The sequence below is a fragment of the Aegilops tauschii genome, chromosome 6, assembly GCF_002575655.3.
Source record: "Aegilops tauschii subsp. strangulata cultivar AL8/78 chromosome 6, Aet v6.0, whole genome shotgun sequence".
NCBI lineage: Eukaryota > Viridiplantae > Streptophyta > Magnoliopsida > Poales > Poaceae > Aegilops > Aegilops tauschii.
In genome coordinates this window covers 494,534,738-494,559,418 of record NC_053040.3, presented here as the reverse complement: position 1 = coordinate 494,559,418, position 24,681 = coordinate 494,534,738, and positions in this window count along the sequence as shown.

Here is a 24,681-nt window from a genome sequence, read left to right as displayed (position 1 = left end):
GGAAAACATATATTTTGATTTAGTTTTGATGTTTATTTCTTTTTTTTCTTAAAAGGTAGTACCATTGTCACTTATTCATTCTTCTTTGTATTATTTTGATTTGTTTTAGTTTTTTCATTTTCTTTCTTCTTTAATGTTAATACTGCCACTAATTCCATACTGATGCTTATGCTTTTTTTAATTAAATGTTGATGCTTACGGCTTCTTGTCATTGCACACTACGACCGGCGTTAAAATAATAGTTGTAAAAAAATTGGTGAGTAGTTGGCTAATATTTGCACTGCGTGTGATGTGCTATTTTCTCACTTTTATATGAGCTATATCTATGGGGATGTGTTGCATTTTCCTTAGATATTTTTATTTTGATTTTGTTTTAATTCATCTTTCAATTTTTGTTTTTCTTTCATTTCTTTCTTCGTAAAGGGTAATACAAATGCCAGTAATTCATTCTTCCTTAGAAAAAATCTTATTTTGATTTTGTTTTAGTTTATATCTCATTTTCTTTCGCTTTCAAGGATAATACCAATTTCACTAATTCACCCCTTCTTTGGAAACTTTTTTGTGTGTAAATTCCACTATTATATGCTTATTCTTGCATATTAAAAAATGTGCAATTTTTGTGTCAATTGTGTGCAAATTTATATGTTTGTTTTAGATTATTATTTTCTGTGTGCAAATCTATTTTTGTGTGCAAATTTATTATTTTCTGTGTGCAAATTTATTTTCTGTGTGCAAATTGTGTCAATTGTGTGCAAATTTATTTTTGTGTCAAACGCGGTGGCCAACACGCAATCCCCCCGTTGGCACGTGGAGCAGCAGGACACACCATGGGCGTCGTCTGGTGCAAACATGGTACGGCGCGCCGGACGTGCGAGGCAGCGGGCGCGGGAGGCGGTAGCAGCCCTCGCGGCGGGGGACATCGGTGAGGCAGCGGGCGTGGAGGCGGCGGTGGACGTCGGCGAGGCCGAGTCGCACTCCGGCGCCCCTTATGGTGCACCAGTCCAGTTTCCGCAACCGCGTCATGGTGGATGTCGCCTGCCAATCTCAGAACGGATCCACCATCGATCTGACGTTCCCCAGTATTGTCTGAATTTCAGGCTTTGACATGAAAAAGTAGGGCATGGAAGACGGTGACGCCTTGAGTCTTGTACGCTCGGCGACGGTGAGTTCTGCATCGCCTGGACCATCGGGATCAGCGAGAACAACTCGAGCATACGGCAGCGGGCCATCTTCCTGATGGGCGTCAAGTTCGGCAGGACCTCCCCGTCGGCTCCCCTCCGCCTACTCCACCACAAGGCCTGTGTCTACAAGTTGCCACACCGTGCTCTCATGGCCTATGCTCTTCATGCTGATTGATTTACATGAAGATATTTTTGATACCAACAAATTTTCTATCATTTCCTCTTCACCGTGATTTGTAAAGTAGCCAACTGTGTGTACGTGAAGATACTTAATGAAGCAACTCTAGAATATTCCCAAAATATCACCTTAATTTTCAATATATTAATCTTCAATCATGGCGGTACAAAACAAAAAAGATAATAAAAATTACAACCATGTCTGTGGACCACCCAGCGACGACTACTAGCACTGGAGTGAGCCGAAGGCACGCCGCGCGCCGTCATCGCCCCTCCCTCACTGGAGCCGGGCAAACCTCGTTGCAGTAGACAGTCGAGAAGTCGTAATAAGGCCCCATAGAACAAGCACACCAGAGTAGGAACCATCACCGATGAAGAAAGTCATAAATCAGAGGGATCAAACCTGTAACCACTCAAACGAGGATGAACGAAGACCGGACCCAAATAGATCCACTCAAGACTAGCACTGACCGAATCCCGCGAGATCCGATGGAGACAAACCTCCATACACCCTCCGACGATGCTAGACGCACCATCCGGGCAGGGATAGAATGTGGGAGAAATTATTCCTACTAAGGGACATCGCCGTCACCACACAGCCTCAACCAAGACGCTGAATCTAACAAGAAAGAGAACGGGGTCCCTCCCGCCGGCGGGGGTGCTAGATCCTCCGCACCTGCATGCCCTAGAGGCCCTATTTTCTGGACTCTTTTTAAAGATCCAGTTGGTGATGATGGTTTTTCTATATCCGTCATTTCTTACCATCTGATCTACATCTAATCCATGCGAGGTAAGCTGGCATATTTTTGCAAAATGACCACCACTCTGATCTACATGTGCAGAAAATCTCTTAGTCTCTCCAGACAATGCCCATCTCTCCCCATCTGATCCAATCCAAACATATATGGGGCATAAATTTTGGGAAAACCCAACATAATTTTAGTGATATATTTACCAAAAATGAAGGGAAGCATTGGTGCAGCGGTAAAGCCGTTGTCTGTGACCGTGACGTCACTGGTTCGAGTGCTGGAAACAGTCTCTTGCAGAAATGTAAGAAAAGGCTGTGTACATAAGATCAAAAATGGTTGCACTCTTCCTCAAACCATGTGCAAGTGGGAACTATGTGCATCAGGCCGCCCTTTTTTTCATATACCAAAAAGTAGAGTGATCCTGTATTAGTCTATTTTGTATGGGTTGCAATGCACGGGCACTTTGCTAGCCTGTAGAAAAAATGTCACTTCAAATATTTTGGAGATCTGTGTCGCCCTGACGGCAATCGCCGCCCGCCGGTGACACGAATCACTGTCGGAATAGAGCAGCGGGCCGCCCCACGGCTGCCCGAAGGAGCCCGAGCAGCTCCACCACGCAAAGCCCGTGACGCCAGCACGAGCCTAGCCACCTTAGCAACCCCCACACGGAGTCGGCCGAACCGGAGCACTCCATTGATGGCCACCGGTCAGCAAGGACCATGGTTTTCACTTTCGGATTTCGAGTAATTAAGGAAGACATTGACGTATGAGCCACTTGTGTGGTGTGCGAGTGCGTATGCCCCAATGTCAGCCAATGATGACGGAGGGGGCGACAAACTTTTGCAGAAAACCCCTCCTTTGCGCAAAAAGCCCTCCCTTTAGCGCATATGTGGCTGGGGAAAATATAGGAACTAAAAAATGGTACCATCACGCGCAGATTAGCTCACACACTAACCAGTCGACCACGAAATAACTTTTGTTTCGTTAACAGACAAAAGGCTCTTTAACACGATGTTCAACATCAGCCAAACCAAGGAATAAACAGAATTTAAACATATTCACCAGCCGTCCAGCACCGACAGTATAATCTCAGCAATAAAAACGCTTAAATATCCACGTGTTACAAGTATTGTACTTACAAACAAAATAAATTACTTTAAAAAACTCATGTATAATTTAAAAATATTCATCTATTTAAAAAAAATATGAAGTATAAAAAATTGTATAATTTAAATAACAAAATATATTAAAAATTAAATTCATTAGTATTATTTTAATTATAAAAGCATTTCAATAATTACACGCACATTTATATCTCCCAATGTTTATATAATTTAAAATATTCATATTTTAAATTTAAACAGTGGAACATACAAACAACTAACTTACTTTGGAAAAATTTCATGTATTATTTTACAAATATTTCATGTAATTAAAATGGTATTTATGAATTAAAAAATGTATGTAAAATTTAAATACTACAAATATTTCCAAAACTATAATTCAAAAATATTATTTTATTGATAAAGGCATTTCGGTAATTTAATTACACGCACATTTGTATAGCTCAAGCTTCAAATTTAAATGTTTTTCATTTATTAACCATCGTCTGTATGTGTAATGTTTTTTACACACAAAACTTTGAACACAAATTTATTGCTTACATTTTATAAATATCTTAAATCTTTTTGTTACCTACAATGTACTAAAACATTACATAATAAATATGTTTATATTTTTTATTTACTAATCATCGCATGTATGGATAACATTATTACCACATAAATAAATTACTTTTTTAAATCATGTATTATTTTAGAAATATTCATCTATTTAAAATATTTTCTATTAAATATTAAAAATTGTATAATTTAAAGAATAAAAATATTTTAAAAACTAAAATTCAGTAGTATTATTTTAATTATAAAAGCATTTCAATAATTACACGCACATTTGTATAGCCCGATGTTTATATAATTGAAAATATTCTTATTTTAAATTTAAACAGTCGAACATACAAACAAATAACTCTTTTGAAATTGTTCATGTATTATTTTACAAATATTTCATGTAATTGAAATGATATTTATGAATTGAAAAATATATGTATAATTTAAATACAAAAAATATTTTCAAATGTTCAATTCAAAAATATTATTTAATTTATAAAATCATTTTGGTAATTTAATTACACTCACATTTGTATAGCTCAAGCTTTAAATTTGAATGTTTTTCATTGACTAACCATCGTCTGTATGTGTAATATTTTTTAAAACAAAACTTGAACACAAATTTATTACTTACATTTTACATAAATCTTAAATCTTTTTTTACCTACAATTTACTAAAAATTTACATAATAAATAGGTTTATATTTTTTACTTACTAATCATCGCATGTATGGATAACATTATTACCACATAAATAATTGAACTTTATTACTTACGTTTTAAAACAAATTAAAAATAGTGTGTGCACCATGGGCTGCAGTATCTGGAGCCCATTTAAGCTCCACATGCGTCTTCGTTAAATACATACATATAGATGATTTGTTATCCACCTAAAAAAATTGATTTCTTAAAGGCCCTTCGCCCTTTGGAAGGCTGTGGGCGAGGAGGGCCATTGTTGTTGCAGTGGCTAGGCTTATTTGTCTGGTCATAGTAGGTCGAGGGACAGAGATCACATCCATCTCTATCTAGCAAGGATTTGATCAATAACTGGGTTTGTAGGTCGCTAGCTTTGAGCTGCACTATCATCACGCCCCACACGCATTATCTTTAGCTTTATCCTACTCCTACCCCATCCATCAGTCATTTCTTGCTAGTGGAGCCGGCGGGTGACTGACGGGCGGTGTGGGGCGAAGTGGCAGAGCAGGAGGAGGCATGGAGTCGGTACGTCCATGCGTGTGCTTGGACCGGAGGGGTAGGATGGCGCCGCGCGACCAGTACTTCTTAGCTTTCCTTGGCTCAACCTGGATTTAGGGTGCAGCCGACAAGGAAACACTGGACTGGACTAATGGACTAGTAGTACAGTAGAAACCACTCTTTTGCTGCTGCAGATGATCGCTAGGCAAGCCAACGGTATAGGATAAGTTGCTTAAGAGTAATGATGGTTCAGACACTTGAACCATAGGGTAGAGAAGAATAATGAGGTATACAAGCAAGAAAGTCAGCAGCAGCAGATGCCATCAATCACATTTTTTTAAGGAGCATGATATTCAGTCTCCATTAATTAATTAAATCAACGCCGCTTTATATTATAAAGCAACCGCACCAACATCCATCCATAAGAGAGGTCTCAGGTTCAAAGTTCAACAACAAAGAAGGAAAGAAAAACAACAGGATCCAAATAAGTCTTGCTGGGGGCACAGCACAACATCCCCTGAATAAATCAACGCCGCACACTAGATGCAAGAAGCTTATTCATCCGGAGGATTACATCGCACAAGTAACCAAAACGGTTGTCTCCGGTCAAACTATGTAAACCAACAACAGCACTGGCCAGGGCGGGTGCAAAACGTGAAATGCTGCTGTCCCCGCGCCATCCTGCTGCACATGTCGTTGCAAGCGGAATAACTGCATGCTTGACCTCCTATCAAAAAGGAGCAATATCGGGTACCACCTGGAGGAGATGCAGCAAGATTATACTTATGCGCCGCATGGCAGGACGGTAAGGTACAAGCAGACACCATTACAAGGACCAGGACAGCAATAGCCGTGGTCCTCATCTTGTTGTTCGGGTTGACGAGGGCCATGAGGAGAAGAGGCGCGTGAAGATGGTGTTTGTTCTTCTTCCTTGCGTGCTCCTTCCCTGCCAAGAGTTCCTTTGGTTTATCGGTGTTTATATAGAGTTCTCATATGCTTTCTTGCATTAATTTAATAAATTAGTGTTGATATGATATCACCATATCTTGATACGTCAAAATCAATGTAACACATATCTTTATATTTTGTATTTGTTAAGTGAATATTTCTCAAACAATTTGAAATAATTGTTTCTCGATGGATCCGCAATCATATCTTCCATTGATCCTGCATATCTTTTTTTGCTAAATAGAACATTAATATTGATATATCTTGCATATCTTTCTCTTTACACTGTATACTCTTATTAATACCAGGATATATTTTTACATCAAGATAATTACGAGACATATCTGTATTTTGTATTTACTCAGGGGCCATTTCTTAGACTTTTTCCTCAATCATATCTTGGATAAATGTTGCTCAATTATATTTTTTCTTGCATTTTAGGTATCTCTTAAATTAATGTTAGCATAGCATCTTGCTACATACTCTTCGCCTATATTCATCTCTTCCTGATGACTCTCCTGCCGCAGTGTCTCCAATTAGAATACCTGGTTTGTGCTGCCGCTCAACGGGGTCGTCACCATCTACAACCCACCCAATAGCACCATCTCCTTCGACATGTGATCAGATTTATCATCCATGGATCCCTCGTCATCATATGCTAATTACATAGAATGTACCACTGTACTCGTGTATCACCGCCAATGTACTGACCGACTAATCTCCTTATTTATTTATTATTTATTAAGTGAATATAATTCAATCAATTTGAAATAAGTGTTTCCCAAGCGATTCGCAATCATATCTTCCATATTGATGGTGCTCATATAGTTTCCTGCATATCTTTTACTGAATACAACATTAATGTTGATATATCATGAATTTCTTTCTCTTTACACTATCTTCTCTTCACGGATATAAATGTCGCTCAATTTTATTGTTTCTTGCATTTTACGTATCTCTTAACTTAATGTTGGCATATCCCTTAACTTAATTTTGGCATAATCATGATAAAATTTTTATCATATTCGTTCATTTTCACGCATCTTCAAAATGAACAAACTTGACCATTTTCTGAAACTTTAACACAAAATGAACCTAATCCAGAAAATTTTCATAAAATGGCCAATTTGCATGACGCCCGAGGTTAGGGTGTCATGCTAGGTAGCACAGCCCCCCGGGCGAGGGTGCGCCCCGGCCGAGGCGCCATGCTAGATGTCACTAGGGATAGGGCGTCATGCAAAAGTGGGTCATTTTGTGAAATGTTTTCAGATTGGTTCATTTTGTGTCAAAGTTTTGAAAAAGGGCCATAATCGTTCATTTTCACGCATCTTGCTATATACTCTTTGGCTCCGTCCATCTTTTCCCGACAACTCTGCTGTCGCGGCGCCTCCAATCAGAACGCCTGATTTGTGCAGTCGTTCAACGGGGCCGTCACCTTCTACAACCCACCTAATAGCACCATCTCCTTTGACATGTGACCAGATTTATCGTCCATGGATCCCTCGTCATCATACGCTTATTACATACCCCCTCCGTCCAGAATTACTTGTCACTCAAACAGGTATATTTACAAGTAGGATGTAGAAATTAATGTACTGTTGTATTCGTGTATCACCGCCAATGTACTGACCAACTAATCTCCTTCTTTTGCTTTCTCCCCATGTTATCATTGCTTTACTTACTATGATGAACTATTGTAAGATCTTGGTTGTAACTGGTTTTATTTTCTTGCTCGCATCTACGAGAAACACAAGAATAAATATATATGTATCTTTTTTTTGCGTAAATAAATCCTTTCCTTTGTAGTATCTTGAATGCAACGTCATCAGGATGCAAGCGAACCACTCAAGACAGGGGCCACCATGCATCGGTCATCCAGAAATAAGACGCGCAGGATAACTGAGGCTTCTCAGAGCTCAGCGACTCACGGCCGTCCGATCATTTTCCTGATGCGATTTGGACCGTCCGATCTTGCTCTAGATTGATATCAGCCGCCGGATCAAGCCGAGGCACTGTAGCAATGAATAGTTTCACTCCCGGCGTGCCACCGCGCGTAATTCTAGCGCTCCCCGGGGGTATTTTCGCCATCCGACCTTTGGGTATAAAATCCAGCCCGTGCAACCCATGGTAGAACCCTAGCCGCATTGCCATCCGAGCAGACACGCCGCTCGCGCTCGAGGTCGCCACCCCCGCCGGAGCTGCGGCCAGAGCTTCACATGGCGGCTGGAGGCAGAAGGCTCACAGGCGGCGAGAAATGTGAGGCAGGGAGTAGGGAATTGCGGCGAAACACGGAGTCGGGGGGATAGGGTTTCGACCCGTATCTGCCCCTCAAACCCGTAGATATACGGCTTCGGGGGGCGGTTTGCGGGCTGCGGTAAAAAAAAAATCGGGTGGAATGAGTATACGGGCTCTGTTTTGGCCAGAAAATTGGGCCGAGCCCGTATACTCGCCGGAATTATGCGGGTTCGCGAGATATACGGGGTCTGCTAGAGATGCTCTTACCTTTCCTTGGCCCGGCCCGGCCCGGATTTAGGGTGCAGCCATGTAGAAAAACACTGGACTAGATTAACTGGCTAGTGGTACAGTAGAAATCACTGCTCTGCTGTCGCAGATCGAAAAGCAAGCCAGCGCTAGGATTAGTTCACTTACTATAGGATTAATCCACGCATTTTGGAACCGTCACCATGAGTTACTTAAGACTGATGTGGGCATGAAACAAATGAAGTCCGCAGCAGATGCCACTAATCACATTCTGGAGGAACATCTTATTATGTTTGCGACTCATAGTCCGGCGCATTACATGCAAGGAGCTTATTCATCCGGACTACATCGCACAAGTAACCGAAACGCCTATGTCCGGTCATACGGTAGAGTCAGTGTAGCAACATCACTGGCCAACGTCGTTGCAAAACACGGCCTGCAAATGTCGCTCTATCCTGTTGCATTCGTCCAAGCAATCAGCGATAGAGCATCTTCGGGGCATATCCACACAATACGGAACAACAACTGCGAATGTAATAATATTGTACTTAGCATCAACAGTTCAATCAGACAAGATCTCAAGTAGGTTTGCTATTTTGGATATTGGTTGATGCATATATGTGCTTACCACGTGCATGACAAGATGGCAGTGTAAAACCAGAAAGCATTATAAGGACCAAGAAAGCGATAGCCATGGTGCTCCTTGTGTTGTTCTGGTTGATAGAGACCATGAAGAGAAGAGGCGCGTGACTTGTGTTTTGCCTTTTCCTTGCGTGGTTCTTGTGTGCTCCTTCGTTGCCAAGAGCTCCTTTAATTTGTCGGTGTGTATATAGAGGCATAATCATGTTCTGATGTTTCTCATCATATGTTTTCTTCCATTACTTTACTAAAGTAGTGTTGATATATCTTGCACTATATATATATTGGTATTGATATCATGGTATCTTGTTACATCAAAATCAATGTCACGCGTATCTTTATATTTTTTATATATGAAGTGAATATTTCTCAGTCGATTTGAAATAATTGCATCTCAAACGATCTGCGGTCGTATCTTCCATGTGTATTCTCCCTACACTATACCTACATATATGTTGGTATTGATATCATGGTATCTTATTATGTCAAACATATCTTTATTTTTTTTTATTTATTAACTGAATATTTCTCAATGAATTTGAAATAATTGTTTCTCAATCGATTGGCAATCATATCTTCGATTGATGGTGCTCATGTAGTTTCCAGCATATATTTTCTACTAAATACTACTTCCTCCGTCTCATAATATAAGAGCGTTTTTGACAATAGTATAGTACAAAAGACGCTCTTATATTATGGGACAGAGGGAATACAATAATGTTGATATATCTTGATTTTTCTTTTCTTTACACTATATACTGGTATTAATACCATGATATGTTTTTACATCAAAATCAATGCGAGACATATCTGATGGACCGTTTCTCAGTCTTTATTACTCAATTGAGGCATATCATATCTTGGGTAAATGTTGGTCAATTATATTGGTTCTTGCATTTAACGTATCTCCTAAATCAATATTGACATAGCATCTCGCTATATACTCTTCGGCTCCGTTCGTCTCTTCACGATGACTCTCCTGTCGTAGCGTCTCCAATCGGAACGCCTGGTTGGTGCAGCCGCTCGACGGAGCTGTCACCTTCTACAACTCACCCAATAGCACCATCTCCTTCGACAAGTGATAAATATTTATCATCCATGAATCCCTGTATTCGTGTATTTCCACCAACTACTGACCAACTAATCTCCTTTTTGCTTTCTCTCCATGTTGTCTTTGTTTTACTCCCTCCTTCCTAAAGTATAAGGCGTCGGTTGACGTTTCTGGTCTTCGTTTGCACAACCTTAACTATGATTTTTACATATTGTATGTCTATAAAATTAGTATATAGACATATAAAATAAAAAAAATTGCAAGACAAATATGACGATGCCATTTATACATGTTCAATCCATGTACTTTGATATATATTAAATCTCTCCGAAGACGTTTCGACCCGCCGCCACTGTGCCGTGTCAAGTTGTCCGACTCAGTTAACTGTTTCCTAAGGCAGGGCGCACGGCGTTGCCCGTCATGCCGCCGCGGCCGCATGGCTGGAGGGCCTCCTTCTTGTGTGCTGCTCCTCTGTTGCCACCGTGCAGTTCCGGGTCTGTCACTGTTGCCCCTGCCGCGACAGTATCTCGAGGCCATCCGGTGAAACGCTATTCGGCGCACGACGCACGACACAACGTTGTCGTCCGGCATGGCTGCCCGTGCTCGCACAGGAGAACACGGCCACGATGCCCTCTAGCGGCACGACTTCCATGGCCTTTGCCCGGCAGCGGCTCGCCCCTCGCTGTGTCCAGCACGGCGTGGTGTCCTTCTCAAAGTGACAGCGGGGGCAAAACTCAAGAAAACAACGGCGAGGTGCTGATGCACCAGGGAAAGGAGGGCCCTCGTGGAGTGTTATTGGGGTACAGGAGGAAGCAGATCATGGATCCTTTTTATAGGTCTGTACAACAATGGAGTTTTCTAGGGAGGATCGAGAAAGATCGAACTGAACCGACATGGCAGAAAATCCATAAAATACGCGCAAAGCGTCCAAAATTAACACACAAGACACACGTGTCAATCTCATGAAGGAGCATGCAGGGGGGGGTGGGGGGGTGCATCTTTTCTATTCCCTGGTGTTTCTGACCCAGAGGTTGCCGAGGTCTTGGCATGCCGGAAAGCAGTGCAAATGGCAATCCAAACGGGAGCGATAAAGATTCAGGTGCAAGTGGATAACAAGGGAGTTGCTGCTCAGCTGAACGACAAGGCAAAGAATCTCTCTGCTACGGGGCCGATCATAGAGGATATCAAGGTGTTGGCGCAATCACTACAAGGTTTTAAAGCGACCTGGATTAGGAGACAAGGGAATAAGGCAGCTCATTCTCTAGCTAGGTTGGGTGTTAGTAGCGAACTCTGTACTTTTTGGCCTTCTGTGTAGTTGCCGGAAGACGCCGAGAAGACGACCGGGAGAGAGAGAAGCGAAAACGAACGAGAGACAGTAGTTTGCGTCGCCTGAACCTACACGACTCTTTCTGTTATTCCTCTGAATGAGTAGCTCGATTACAATGGATCTTAGCTAACTAACCTCCGGTTAGACTGCCCCACGCAGCCGTGCCATCCCACGACTGCATTTCGTGTGCCTTGCTAACCGGAGGACTAAACCAGGAAATGAGAAAATAAACAACCTGGACGTGCCATAGCACTCCCGGCCGGTATACTAGCTACGTGCATGTGCATGCAGTGTCACATCACCCATGCACCACATTATTTTAAACAAGGAAACAGCGATGAGTTTATCCAACATTCTGTGCCACCAGACTGTATTCTTCATGTAATCTTGGACGAGATCCCAGTTATAGGGTCGGTAATAAAGGTGGTTGATTCTAAAAAAAAAACTCCTAAACGCAAAATCTATAAAAATAAGTGTGGACATGGGAAAACGCATGCTAAGGCCATCTCCAAAGCGGACCCTCGGACATCCACTTTATATCTGGATCACAGTGTCCGGGCCACTTTTGTCATCCAATAGGAACTGTATGTGTCAGTTTAGCAGTCCAGACATATGGATTCCGGTATCCCAGACAGTCTTGATCCCAGAGACAAACGTGGGGGGATTTGCCAAAGTCCGGACTTGCACTTGACCAAAATCGCATGCATTGTCCCCCTCTTCTCTCTGTCCTCCCAACCACACATGCATGGTCCCTCTCTCCTCTCTCCTCTCTCCTCTCAACGGGACATCAAATCACAGATATCCCAGTACATGCATGGTCTACATCTACTTTTTCTTCTTCCAGTAAATAAAGTGCAAGCACAAAACGCTGCTAACATCCATGGAATCGGCATAGGAAATGTATGCCCTGATGGAAAATTGGGTCACCAAATCCCCACTCTTAGCGAGTTCCTTTTTCGTCGGATTTCGAGCCATATATGTTTAAAAACACTTAATTCAAAGGTTTGGACTTACAAAATATCATGTATTAAAAAAAACATATGCATGCATACTGAAAGAAGTAAAAAAGGAACCCTATGATGATTCTACTGATCCTGGAAAGAAAAAAGAATCATGTGCTTTGAGGAGAACAAGCGAGTTGTGGCATCACAGACGGGGGCGAAGAAGCGGGTTGATACGGGTCAGAGGTGCGGGGGTCGCCGCCGTTGCTAAAATTCCGCGGTAGGGAGAGGGGTTTAGGGGAGGGGTAGGGGCGGCGAAGCGGTCCCGGGAGCTCCACCGACCGTCGGGGTGGAGGCTGGTGATTAGGGATGGGTTGGACGGCAGCGCTGGGAGGAAGAAGACAGTGCACAGTGCAGTTGGTTGTCGTTGGATATTGATCTGACGGTCTAGATTTTCCACTGGTGGCAAAAAACAAATTCAAGTACATGATGAATAGGCGTTCTCAAAGTTTCTCTGTCCAAATTTGACTGGATAGTAATAGAATGTAGATTCAAAAATTCCAGGATTTTTATAAAGTATTAAAAGTAGGCGATGTTGCAAGTGTGACGTGAGAAGATAACTTTGGTCATGTTTTTATTAGGGCATTTCTAAGAATAAAAAGTGCCATGTTTTTGTTCTTCTTCATTTCATTCATCGCGATTGCCTCATATTTCGCACTATGGGAATAATTTCCAGCAGGGGAAATCAAGTCGAGTCGGTCTCGATTAGTTGGCTAGTTCATATTATTTTTCTGATAAAAGACATTTTTATTAACTCAAAATGTAGCATCAAGCGAATACAAAGCATAATGAGCAACACCCGGCCTCTGCATAACTAAGATGCACACAACCAAATACGAGAAGTTTGACAAAAAATAGAACAAGAAACTGAAATATCGACAATAGTGGGTCATATAGGACCGACACTATGCTTATGTCGAAGGAGGTGGTGGACCGATCTAGAGATTATGCTGCCACTCATGTTGGGTAAAAACCTCTCTGGCCACATTCTGCAACCGCATACAACACCACCTTGAACGGCGATTGGTGCTCCGTTTGGTGTAGCATACACCATGTACGAAGCGAGTTCATACATCGGGAAATAACCTGCATAGGAGAAGATTTTTTGTCATTAAAAATCAAATCATTTCTACACAGCCAGGCGACCATAATAAGGCATACGCTCCCACCCTTATTCGTGTTTTAAACCTATTTGGAATATCGTCCAACTAGTGACCAAAAATATTGACAACACTTGTGGGAGGATACAAGCTGGACACTATTTGGATGGCTGACAACGTAGAACGCGCAAACATGCATTGGAAAAAGAGGTGCTTGATTGTCTCATCGTGAGTACAAAAGCCACACTTCTTACTTCCTTGCCAACTGCGACCGGCGAGGTTGTGTTCGGTAAATACAAACCCCCCCCCCCCAGATACCATATAAATATTTCGACTTTCAGTGGAATCTTAGACTTTCAAATTTTCTTGTTATTTTTCACTGGGACCTCTGAATGCATGAGCGCATGGTACATAGAGTCGCCTGTGAAGGGCCCAGATGTAGTGAGGTTCCAGCGAAACACATCTCATCTTTGTGTCAGGTTAATTGAATCTAAAACGGGATAGAAGATTTTTCCATGACATAAGACGGGAGCTAATTAAATATCACCTCAAAGAAATATCCCGCGCGAATGAACTGAGCACCTATGCAAGAGTATCATTCTTATTGCGAACAACGTGGTACAACGCGGGATATTGTTCTTGGAGGCTGGCATTACCTAGCCAGATGTCCTCCCAGAAACGAATTTCCAACCCGTCTTTAATAGCAAAAGATCCAAAGCAGAAAAGATGTTCTTCGCCGCCATTAGACCAGACCATAATTGTGATTCACTGGGTTTCCAATAGGCCCGAGACACAGTCTTTTTACCTAGATACTTCTTGTGCAGGAGGGTTTGCCAAATGCCATCCTCACTATGTAGTTTGAACAACAATTTACTAAGTAAGGCATCATTCTTGACATGCAGGTCATAAACGCCAATGCCACCTTGGTCTTTTTGCCTACAAACCACACTCCATTTGACCAGTTTGTACCTTTTCTTTTCACTATCTCCTTGCCAAAAGAATCTGGATCTGAAATAATCTAGCCTTTGCAAGACCCCTTTTGGGAGTTGGAAAAAAGGAAGCATATAGAGAACCATATTTGTGAGGACAGAATTGATCAAGACCAACTGTCGTCCAACAGAAAGCAACTTTCCTTTACAGCTGCTCAATCGTTCCTCTAAGTACTCCTCAACATGTTTCCACTCTGCAATAGTGAGACGCCGATAATGTATCAGAATTCCCAAATATTTAATCAGGAATTGGCCTTGTGCACAACCAAACAGGTCAGCATAATCAGTTGTTGTCTCATTGGCTTCTCCCAAGCCGAACAATTCACTTTTATGGAAGTTAATTTTAAGGCCCAACATTTGCTCAAACATTGAAAGCAAAAGCTTCAAGTTTCGAGCCTTATCCAGGTCATGTTTCATAAAAGGAATCATATCATTAGCATATTGCACAATAGAGAGTCCACCATCCACAAGGTATGGCACTACACCTACAATTTGCAACCTGGCTGTCCTACTTGGCGTGATCAATTAGGATAGCCACCAAGTTAGCAACAATGTTAAATAACATTGGAGACATGGGGTCGCCCTGACATAGACCTTTTTTTGTCTGAAACTAATGGCCTACGTCAGAAGTTTTGGATCCACCGACGCCATTTATCAGAGAACCCTTTCATTCTCAGAGCCTATTGAAGGAAAGACGAGTTGACCTTGTCATTGGCCTTTTCAAAGTCAATCTTAAAAATTACCCCACTCATGTTTTCCCGGTGCATCTCGTGAACAGTCTCATGTAGGATTACTACTCCGTCGAGTATATTTCTGCCTTGCACGAAAGCCGTTTGAGATGGTCGGACGACATGGTCAGCAACCGTGTTGAACCTATTAGTAGCCACTTTGGTGAAAATCTTGAGGCTGACATTAAGGAGGCATATGGATCTATACTAGGGGTTGGGGCGCCACCCGGTGGCACCTCCCGAGAAGAAGTTTGTGCGGTGCCAGATTGACAAGCGACCCTTCCACCTCTTTTTCTCTAATTGCTGACGATAATGCACATATAAGCAAGGAACTTGCAATAGAATTTACAACTAATATCAAAACAAACAATCTTTGAATAAACAAAAATTTGTAATTCTTCTTTCTTGATCCAGAATGTTTCATGGTGTCACCTAATTTATTGTACAGATTGGGTCCTCAAATAATGTAGCATCTGTAGACAAGAACTGAAGATCCTGATGTCTTTTCTCTTATCTCCTAAAGTATGACTACCACCAGCTCAGACCTAACATAATCAGATGAACTGTCCAAGCATGTGAGGTATTGAACAGGCGATTACCTTGAAGTAACTGTTATCTAACTTCATCCATTCGGATGTCCATACTGTCCACCAGGTGCACCAGGACCATTTTTCTGCCCAAGCAAATAATGAAAAAACATAGCTCACACAGGCAATGCACTTGAACATCTACATGAAGCAGTACACACGACATCAATGTTTTGAAGTGGGTATTATACATACTGTGTAGGCAAAAAATCATATTCCAACTGACACCATCAGATGTGAACAAAGGCTAATAAACAATTATACTCCAGCAAAATACACGACTGCTATTGAACCAGATTACATAGGTATATGTGACCTTTTCAGCTAGTAATAAAACCTCGCTTGAATATTGAATTATTTAGGATCCCAAAAATCATTTGAATCCCTGCAAGGAGGAATATGGGCATCTGAATAGTGGAACCTGGTCCATGTGGGATAGTATGGAACAAAAACAATCTCACTACATTTGAATGCAAGGAACTCCAATACGACAACTGGTCCATTTCTAATTCAAGTTCCCGCAAACTATAATAAAACACTCAAGTTAATGTGTTAGGCAAACATATTATGAAAGTAAAGCACATATTCTCAACGTAAACAAAAATTTCCATCGAAGATGAACCATCTGTATTAATTGAAAGTAACATGAAACAAACCCGTATATGATACAAACCTATTAATCTTCCTGAGCTCGTCCTCCACGCCCTTCATCCAATTATGCGTCCCTAGAGCAGCAACTTAGTTGCTTCCACAAATCAAAGTGATTGAATAATTCAGTGCTAGCACGAAAAGTACACCAAGGAGTTATCAGATAACCAATTAAAACCTACAAAAAGGATTACAAAGTAGGAACATGGGTGTTGGTGGCTCACCTGCTTGATGCCGATGAAGGACGGGTTGGACAAGGTAAAGGACAGTTAGCGTCAACACCCATGGGACAGTTGCCTTCACCTGCAAGAGAGAATATAGTGGCATGGCGACCAGCAAAGCATGAGAAAGCCATCCCGATCCTTTAATTTTGCGGAGTAAATAAGTAAATGTTGCCTAATTCCTTCACAAAAGATGGTGTCGAGCTTACATAGTCTACAAAAACTGATATAGCAATTTTCGCTTCATAGTAATTTGGTTTACCGGACAACCACATCTAAGCCATTTATTCATCAGCATCAAAGAGTAATCAATTAGCACACAAGTCGCAATTTCTCAAGGCCTGCTTTCACAGAAGGGGTAGAAAGTTCATGTCCAACAAGATTGTCTTGTGATTCATTCCAATACAAACTATCCAATCCAGCACCACTTTGCTAAAGACCAAAATATTGCTGATTTTACATTAAAAAAACTGCAATAATAAGCATACATATATACATGAGGAGCAATAGAAGAGCAAATAAAAATAGTAGCAACAGCAACACACATCTTGGGCTCACATATCTAGTAAAAATAACGGCACGAACAGCACATCGGTCAAAATAGCAACAACACATGTTTCATGATGTATGCTAACTAAGCTCCTCGGCGGCAGGGTTTCCAAGCACGGAGGGACATCTATTTTTTCTATCTGAATCTGATATCATGGAGGAAAAGCATAGGTTTGTTTGTGCTGAAACCCAAAACAGAAAATCTTCATTAGTGTCCAGGATCTAACCCCCCAAAAATTGTAGTGCACCAGCTCCTCTAAAAAAAGTTCATGCATCATAAACAACATTTGACTATTTCTTTATCAAGCAACGTTGACTAACCAACAAAAAGATATGTCTTGAAGATACAATGTTCACAACATGATGCAACTTCCCTCCGATAGCTGCTGCCAATAAAAACAAAATTAGTTTATATTCAAAGCTTGTTAATGCTCCATTAAACTCGAATTTTGCATCAGGGTGAGACATGTTAGACCTTCTATCTTCAACAAAGCCAAAAGCTTCTTCCTTGTTGTACATAATCACACCAAACATCAGTTTTCAAAAATCACACCACAACCCTTAATTTTGCTTCTTGAGTTAAAGGAGCAGTCAACATTTTCCTATAAAATAGCTTATAATCCATATAAGCTAGTTAATCATCTATATTGTGGGGGAAACAACTCATATATATATGTGCTATTTTAGTATTTTACCGGTGTTAAAATTACATTCAAAAGTGAACACAACCCCAAATGAGAAAGAAAGGCTGCAATTGGCACACCCAAAGAGTGGTTTGTGTTTCACCAGAAACTTGTTGAAAACAAACATGATTTGCACAGTTTGTGCCCCATGGCACAAACAAGTTAGTTACAAATAAATAGTCTAAATCAAGGAGATGCACATGCATTGCTACACGCGACAAGGTATATGAAATAAATAGATAATTCAAACAAAAATTTCACATCGTGGATCTTTTATTTAACACAATAAGGTTTTAGCAATTTCATGGTTGAACTAATGCTCTGAGCTCACAATCAATTCTAAACAAGAACTAACACATGTTGCTCTTGAATATGCAGAATCTTGGTTGCATCTACCAAGCCTTTGCTGGTCCCGTGCACTACTACCGCCAGAAAACATTTCCAACTCTGATCATGATTTTGTTCCCACCTCTGTCACAATGTAACTACTTGGCACAAATGCCAACAAATGGCTTCCTTCAATTGAAAAATCTTACTTCTACACTTTAACTACGGATGTTTAGACCGAAAACCAAATACACTTGATAAGTAAAAACCATACATTTGTTGTGGCCTTGCCAAATCAAGGGTATTTTCTACTTGTCGGCTTTGTAGACATCGCAAATTTCAGATTTATTAACTGTATTTTTTAAAGTGATAGCAATAAATTGAAATAGAAACAATATTTACATCAAATCATGCAGTGCATACCTTATGGATCTGCACAGTTCGGTCTTACTATTAACAGACCTACAGGTTAACCAAAAATTAGTTGTTTTCTCTCTTCACAGAGCTGCGGGTTAACAATAAATTAGTCGAAAACCTGTATGTTCACAAAAATTAGTTAATTTCACTCTTCCCAAACCTGTAGGTCAACAAAAAATTAGTTAATACATGATGGCCAAAAATATAATGGACAAAGCAACTTCTTTTTCAAAGGATCTCAAGCAAGGTAGTATATGTTGTTAGCTGAGACTTTTGGGTTCCACAAGGGTGGTCATTAATGGTATTGATGATAAAAAGGTGATTAATGGTGGTTCTTTAGTGGGACAACACTGCAATTTTCGGCAACTCTTTTACGGTGTGAAGATTGATTATGAGCATGTATTCTGTGAGGCATACAAAGATTGATTAGGAAGCTTGCTAAGGTGCTGCTCCCAGCACTTGGCTATATGATCCCGCTCCTGTATTGTACCTCCTCTTCCAAATCTACCGAAAAATAAACATTACTCTCAAACGTTGTAGCTCTCCTAGGTATGACATGCTACAGAGCATGGTATTCTTCTAGCACGTACTCGTACGAGGTGTGGAAGTTGTCGAAAGTACCTTGTGCTGCTGTCCAAGCTGGCCGCGGCCTTCCGGCCGTCGACTCAGTTGCCTAGAACTGTCTGCGACATGGTTACTGTGGCTTGTGTGTCGGTGGATGCCGATCCAATCGATCAATGTGAGGGTCATGATGGACATGCGTTGACGGCAAGATCAAACAAGTATGACAGGATTTGCACAGTTTCACAGAGCTCTTTTTCCTTACATTTGGATAATATATGTCTTTTTTTGCGAGATTGGATAATATATGTCAGTTGTAAGGAAACCAATCCTATGTCATATCCCATACCTGCACACTTAGAATAAAATATTAAAAGTCAGTACCAAAAATAGAACTTCTAGCCATCTTTTATGATGAGACGGATTGAACTAATACTGAGAGGAACCGCAGAAGTTTTCATATAAAGTAGTGACTACGGTTCAAATAGTAAAGAACCGCATATATACTCACTTCTAAAATTTTAAAGGCATTTCCTCAAACATATTGTGAGCCGCTTACATCCATCCTTAGGGCCAGAATGAGCAAACATCTTGAAATTAATGGCAGAATGATATCCAACCTCAATCTTCGGAGCAAGAACACACATAGAGGAATAGGTTTGGGGAGAGAAATTGATTTGTTACCTTTACCAAGGATTTATGGCTGACTGCCTCGATCCAGTGCACAAACTCTCTAGTAGATCCGCCATCACTTCATAGTTGTCCCCTTTTATCTGCCCCCATCACACAAATAGTTGGAGAGACAACCCCTCTCTTCTTCACGTAGCCGTCCCAACATCGTGGCTCGACCCGCCACCCATCGCCTCCTCTCACATGTACCTACGACTTCTCTACATCTCGCCGCCCTGGCCCAGAGCCTCCATCCGCACCTCGGCGCCCCGTGAAGGACAGGACAACAACGCGCGTGGGGGGAGGGGGGGCACGGCAGCGGCGGCCGGTGACGAGGGCGAGATTCACGAATGGCGGCAGGATCCGGCCCTGCTGGTCGATCTAGGGCGAGGAAGAGGGGAGGATCTCGTCGGTGGTGGGGAGAGAAGGGGTGGGGGCGCCAGCTACGGAGGGAGGACGCGGGTGGTCGCGGCGGCTGCAGACGAGGGAGAGGGAGAGGAATCGGGGGCTGAGGCTGAGCGAACCCTTCCGCTCGTTTTGTCCCTTCGACGGTTTTTTTGTCGCCTAGCTAGTCCGACGTGGATGCAGCGAGCTAGCGCCCATGTCGCGTACCTTAATGTGTTGGATTGTTAGATCCGCTCAGCCTCCTTAATTTTCGGCAACCAAATGATCTCGCCAAAGTTAAGCCCGAATACGTCAAGTTAGCCAGCATGAAGACAATTGAACAATTCCAAAAGGTCAGTCTTGATGACCTCCTAGAAATTCTGATAGAATTCTTTGGGGAAGCCATTCGGGCCTAGAGTTTTGTTATGTTTAATTTGGAACACCGCAACTCTCACCTCCTCTTCAGAGAAAGGTGTGGTGAGGATATTGTTCTCTTATTTCATGACTTGTGAAATGTCATCTATTCGGCCTTTGTCAAGTGTGAAATTACTTCATCTGATGCCCTGAACAGAGATTTGTAGTATTTGGTGATATAACTTGTGAGCTTTGCCTAACCTTCGATCTGCCCTTCATCTTGTTGAAGACTAAAAATACACTTCTTCCGATGCCGACCATTGGTGACGAGTTGGAAGTAACGTGTATTAATGTCTCCCTTCAAGATAAGTCGGCTTTAGATCTTTGGTAATATTTGATTTCCTCTTCTCGCAAAAGACATGCAACTTTCTCATTGGATTGATTTTTCAATTCAATCTCTTATTGCGAAAAGATGCGAGTCTCTGCGATTTTGTCGAGGACGTCAATAATAGCGGATAGGCTTTGCTTTTTTTGTACATCCCATTGGTGTGTTTCGCCCATTCAGAGAGGTGTTGCCTTATGGCCCTTATTTTAAAGTTATATCTCTGAATAGGTGTACGATCAATGGTGGGCCTCTTCAGAGAAAGGTGTCATGAGGATATTGTTCTACTCTATGAGCCCATACATTCTTGATTATGTCCTCAAAGCCTTCCTGGTGCAACCATCCCAATTCAAAATTGAAAGGGCCGGCAGTAGATGGACCCGTAGAGTTAGAATCAAGAATGATAGGCGCATGATCCGATAATTCCTTGATACACTCTAGGGTCGGTACGGTTACCATATGAAATTTTAGCTCCCAGTCGGTATCTATGGGTACCCTATCAAGCTTCTCGTATGTCGGCACGACACGGTTATTAGCCCAAGTGAATTTGTGGCCCGACATACTAGCTTCCTGAAAAATCAAACTGTCAATGACTACATTGAATAGGAAAGGCCAGTGTGTATCAAAGCGGTCATTATTTTTCTCTTCCTGGTACCTAAGGATATTAAAGTCCCCTCCAATAACCATTGGATATGGGTTATCACTAGCCAGATTTATTAATTCCCTAAGGAAAGCAGATTTATGCTCATCTTGGGCAACACCATACAGTATTACCAGGCTCCATATAAAATTATCAGCTTTGTTTCAGAGGTGGAATTTGATGTGAAATTCACCAGTCAAAAAAGAAGTCCATGGTTATGATCTGTATCCCAAGTCACATTTACCAGACTCGGAAATTGCCACAGAATCGAGCTCATGATCTCGCACATAATCACCGACGTGTTTATGTTTGCCAAGTCTGAAAGATCTCTGCTATTCCAAAACATGCCTCTCACGTAGAAACTCAGATCGGGGAGGACATCTTTGCCTTCTTGGGTAGTTTCTCTTTTTTTTTGGAGGAATGAGATTTGGACTTACGCAAGGACGTCTTCGCCCTCTTTTTTTTATCTCTTCATGAGTGGTATCACCATTGAGGGGGGGGGGGGGGGGGGGGGGGGGACCCTATGAATCGCCTGTCAGTTTTAGGAATCGCCTAACCACAGGGCTTAAGCCTCTCCTGGTTCATATTATATGCGAACATTTCTTCTGTGGTTATGATGAGAACGTTCTGGCACGCCAAGATCTCAGACAGACATGCATCCAAGCTAGTACCATGATGATGGTGTGCCATGCCAGCATATAGATGCCACCCCACAAAGGCTGGCTCACAATCCGAATTGAATCGTACAAAAGTGTCCAATTTAAAAGCCCAAGGGAACAACCAACCAACCAACTTTTTTTGCACGTATGCTAGTAATTCGCAGGCCTTGCACCAACTGAACAAGCAACTACTACAATGTAGTACGTAGTACCAGTAGGCTAGTGGCAGCACATTGCAGATTTAGAGCACTGACGGACGGTGAAGACAAATGTTCCACGCATGATGTGATGTCGTCGTCGGCGCCATGGATGATGCAGAGAAGTTGGATGGAGGTCGAGTCAGTCGTCTCCGATGTGGAAGCTCAGCCGCGAGTGGCTCCGCTTTATCCACGGAACTAGCCGCACCATCTGGATCATACTTCTGCATCCATCCATCCATCCGTCGGGACGAGCACAACACGTTAATTGAGCATGAGCATCGGAGCATGTATGTATGTACACTAGTAGTATATGGTGTATGTATGAATGTGTGTATGCAGCAGAGGAGAGCAGCAGGACGTACAGTGGAGACCTCGATGAGCTTCTGCATGTTGTGGTGGCTGCCTCTGAACTGCCCGATCTTGGCCTTGCGCTCCACCACCAGCGTCCCCAGCCTCTGCTCATCCCGCGCGTGAACTGCAATATGAAGAATTTGACGCTCCCTGTTGCCTTCCGAAACCCCTTCCGGTGATTCGATAATTATCTGGTGTATTCTGGAACCCTTCGGGAGACCGAATACTATCATCCTATATATTAATATTTATCTCCGGACCATTCCGGAGCTGCTCGTCATGTCCGTGATCTCATTCGGGACTCCGAACAATATTCGGTCACCAACATACATAACTCATATAGTACTATATCATCAACGAATGTTAAGCGTGCGGACCCTACGGGTTCGAGAATGATGTAGACATGACCGAGACGTTTCTCCGTTCAATAACCAATAGCGGGACCTGGATGCCCTTATTGGTTCCTACATATTCTATGAAGATCTTTATCGGTTGAACCTTTATGACAATATACGTAGTTCTCTTTGTCTGTCGGTATGTTACTTGTCCGAGATTCGATCATCGGTATCTCCATACCTAGTTCAATCTTGTTATCGGCAAGTCTCTTTACTCGTTCCGTAATACAATATCTTGTAACTAACTCATTAGTCACTTTGCTTGCAAGCTTCCTATGATGCTGTATTACCGAGAGGGCCTAGAGATACCTTTCCGTCATACGGAATAATAAATCTCAATCTCGATCCATGCCAACTCAACAGACACCTTCGGAGATACCTATAGAGCACATTTATGACCACCCAGTTACGAAGTGACGTTTGATACAGACAATGCATTCCTCCGGAGTCCGGGAGTTGCATGATTTCATGGTTGAAGGAACATGCATTTGACATTAAGAAAGGAGTAGCAATAAACTGAACGATCGTATGTTATGCTAACGGATGGGTCTTGCTCATCACATCATTCTCCTAATGACGTGATCCCGTTATCAAACGACAAGGAAACCTTAACCATCTTTTGATCAACGAGCTAGTCTAGTAGAGGCTTACGAGAGACTTGGTATTTGGTTATGTATTCCGGCATGGTGGTTGATGGTTTTTGGTGGATCAGATCGGGGGGTGTAATTCGTCGATGCTGGAGGCGTGTCAGAGAGCGAGGAGGAGAACAGATCAGGGCAGGTGCTTGTTTCTTGAGACGGAGGTAAGAAAGAAGGGTTTGGGTAGTAAGTCACCTGCGAGGTAAGTTGGGCCAGGGGAGTTGTCTTGGTCTTGAGCCTCACGCGCTGCACGCGCTCGGCCTCGCGAAGCGAGGCTAGGTTATCGTGGGTGGGCCTCGCGGCAAGTGTTAGCGGGTCGCGAGAGGGAGGTAGGGATCGATCGTTTGGACCTGTTGCTAACGACCGACTGATCGGACGTTAGTCGCGTCCTTTTAGTATTGGAACATCATCACAAACCAAAGTTCCCGTGCAATTAAAGAATTCTTGGATAACGCTTTTTTCCTATGATATTTCCATTTCCCATAACAAAAAAATTAGAATCTAAATTGGTGGGAATTTCAACTTTAGGAATTTTCCCATCCTCACTTTTTTCAATAACAAACTCAGACATGGTAACAACTTCAAGCAAGAAAATTAGCAAACGAACAAAAGGGCAAACAGAAAAATATTTTTGTGTTTTCGTAAAAACGTTATAGAAGTGGGGAAGATGAAAATGAGAGGCAAATGGTAAATAATGTAAATGCAAGTAGATGAGATTTTGCGTATACGTCCTTGATAGATATTGGTGATGTCACCCTCGCTCGGAAGCTTCAAGACCAAG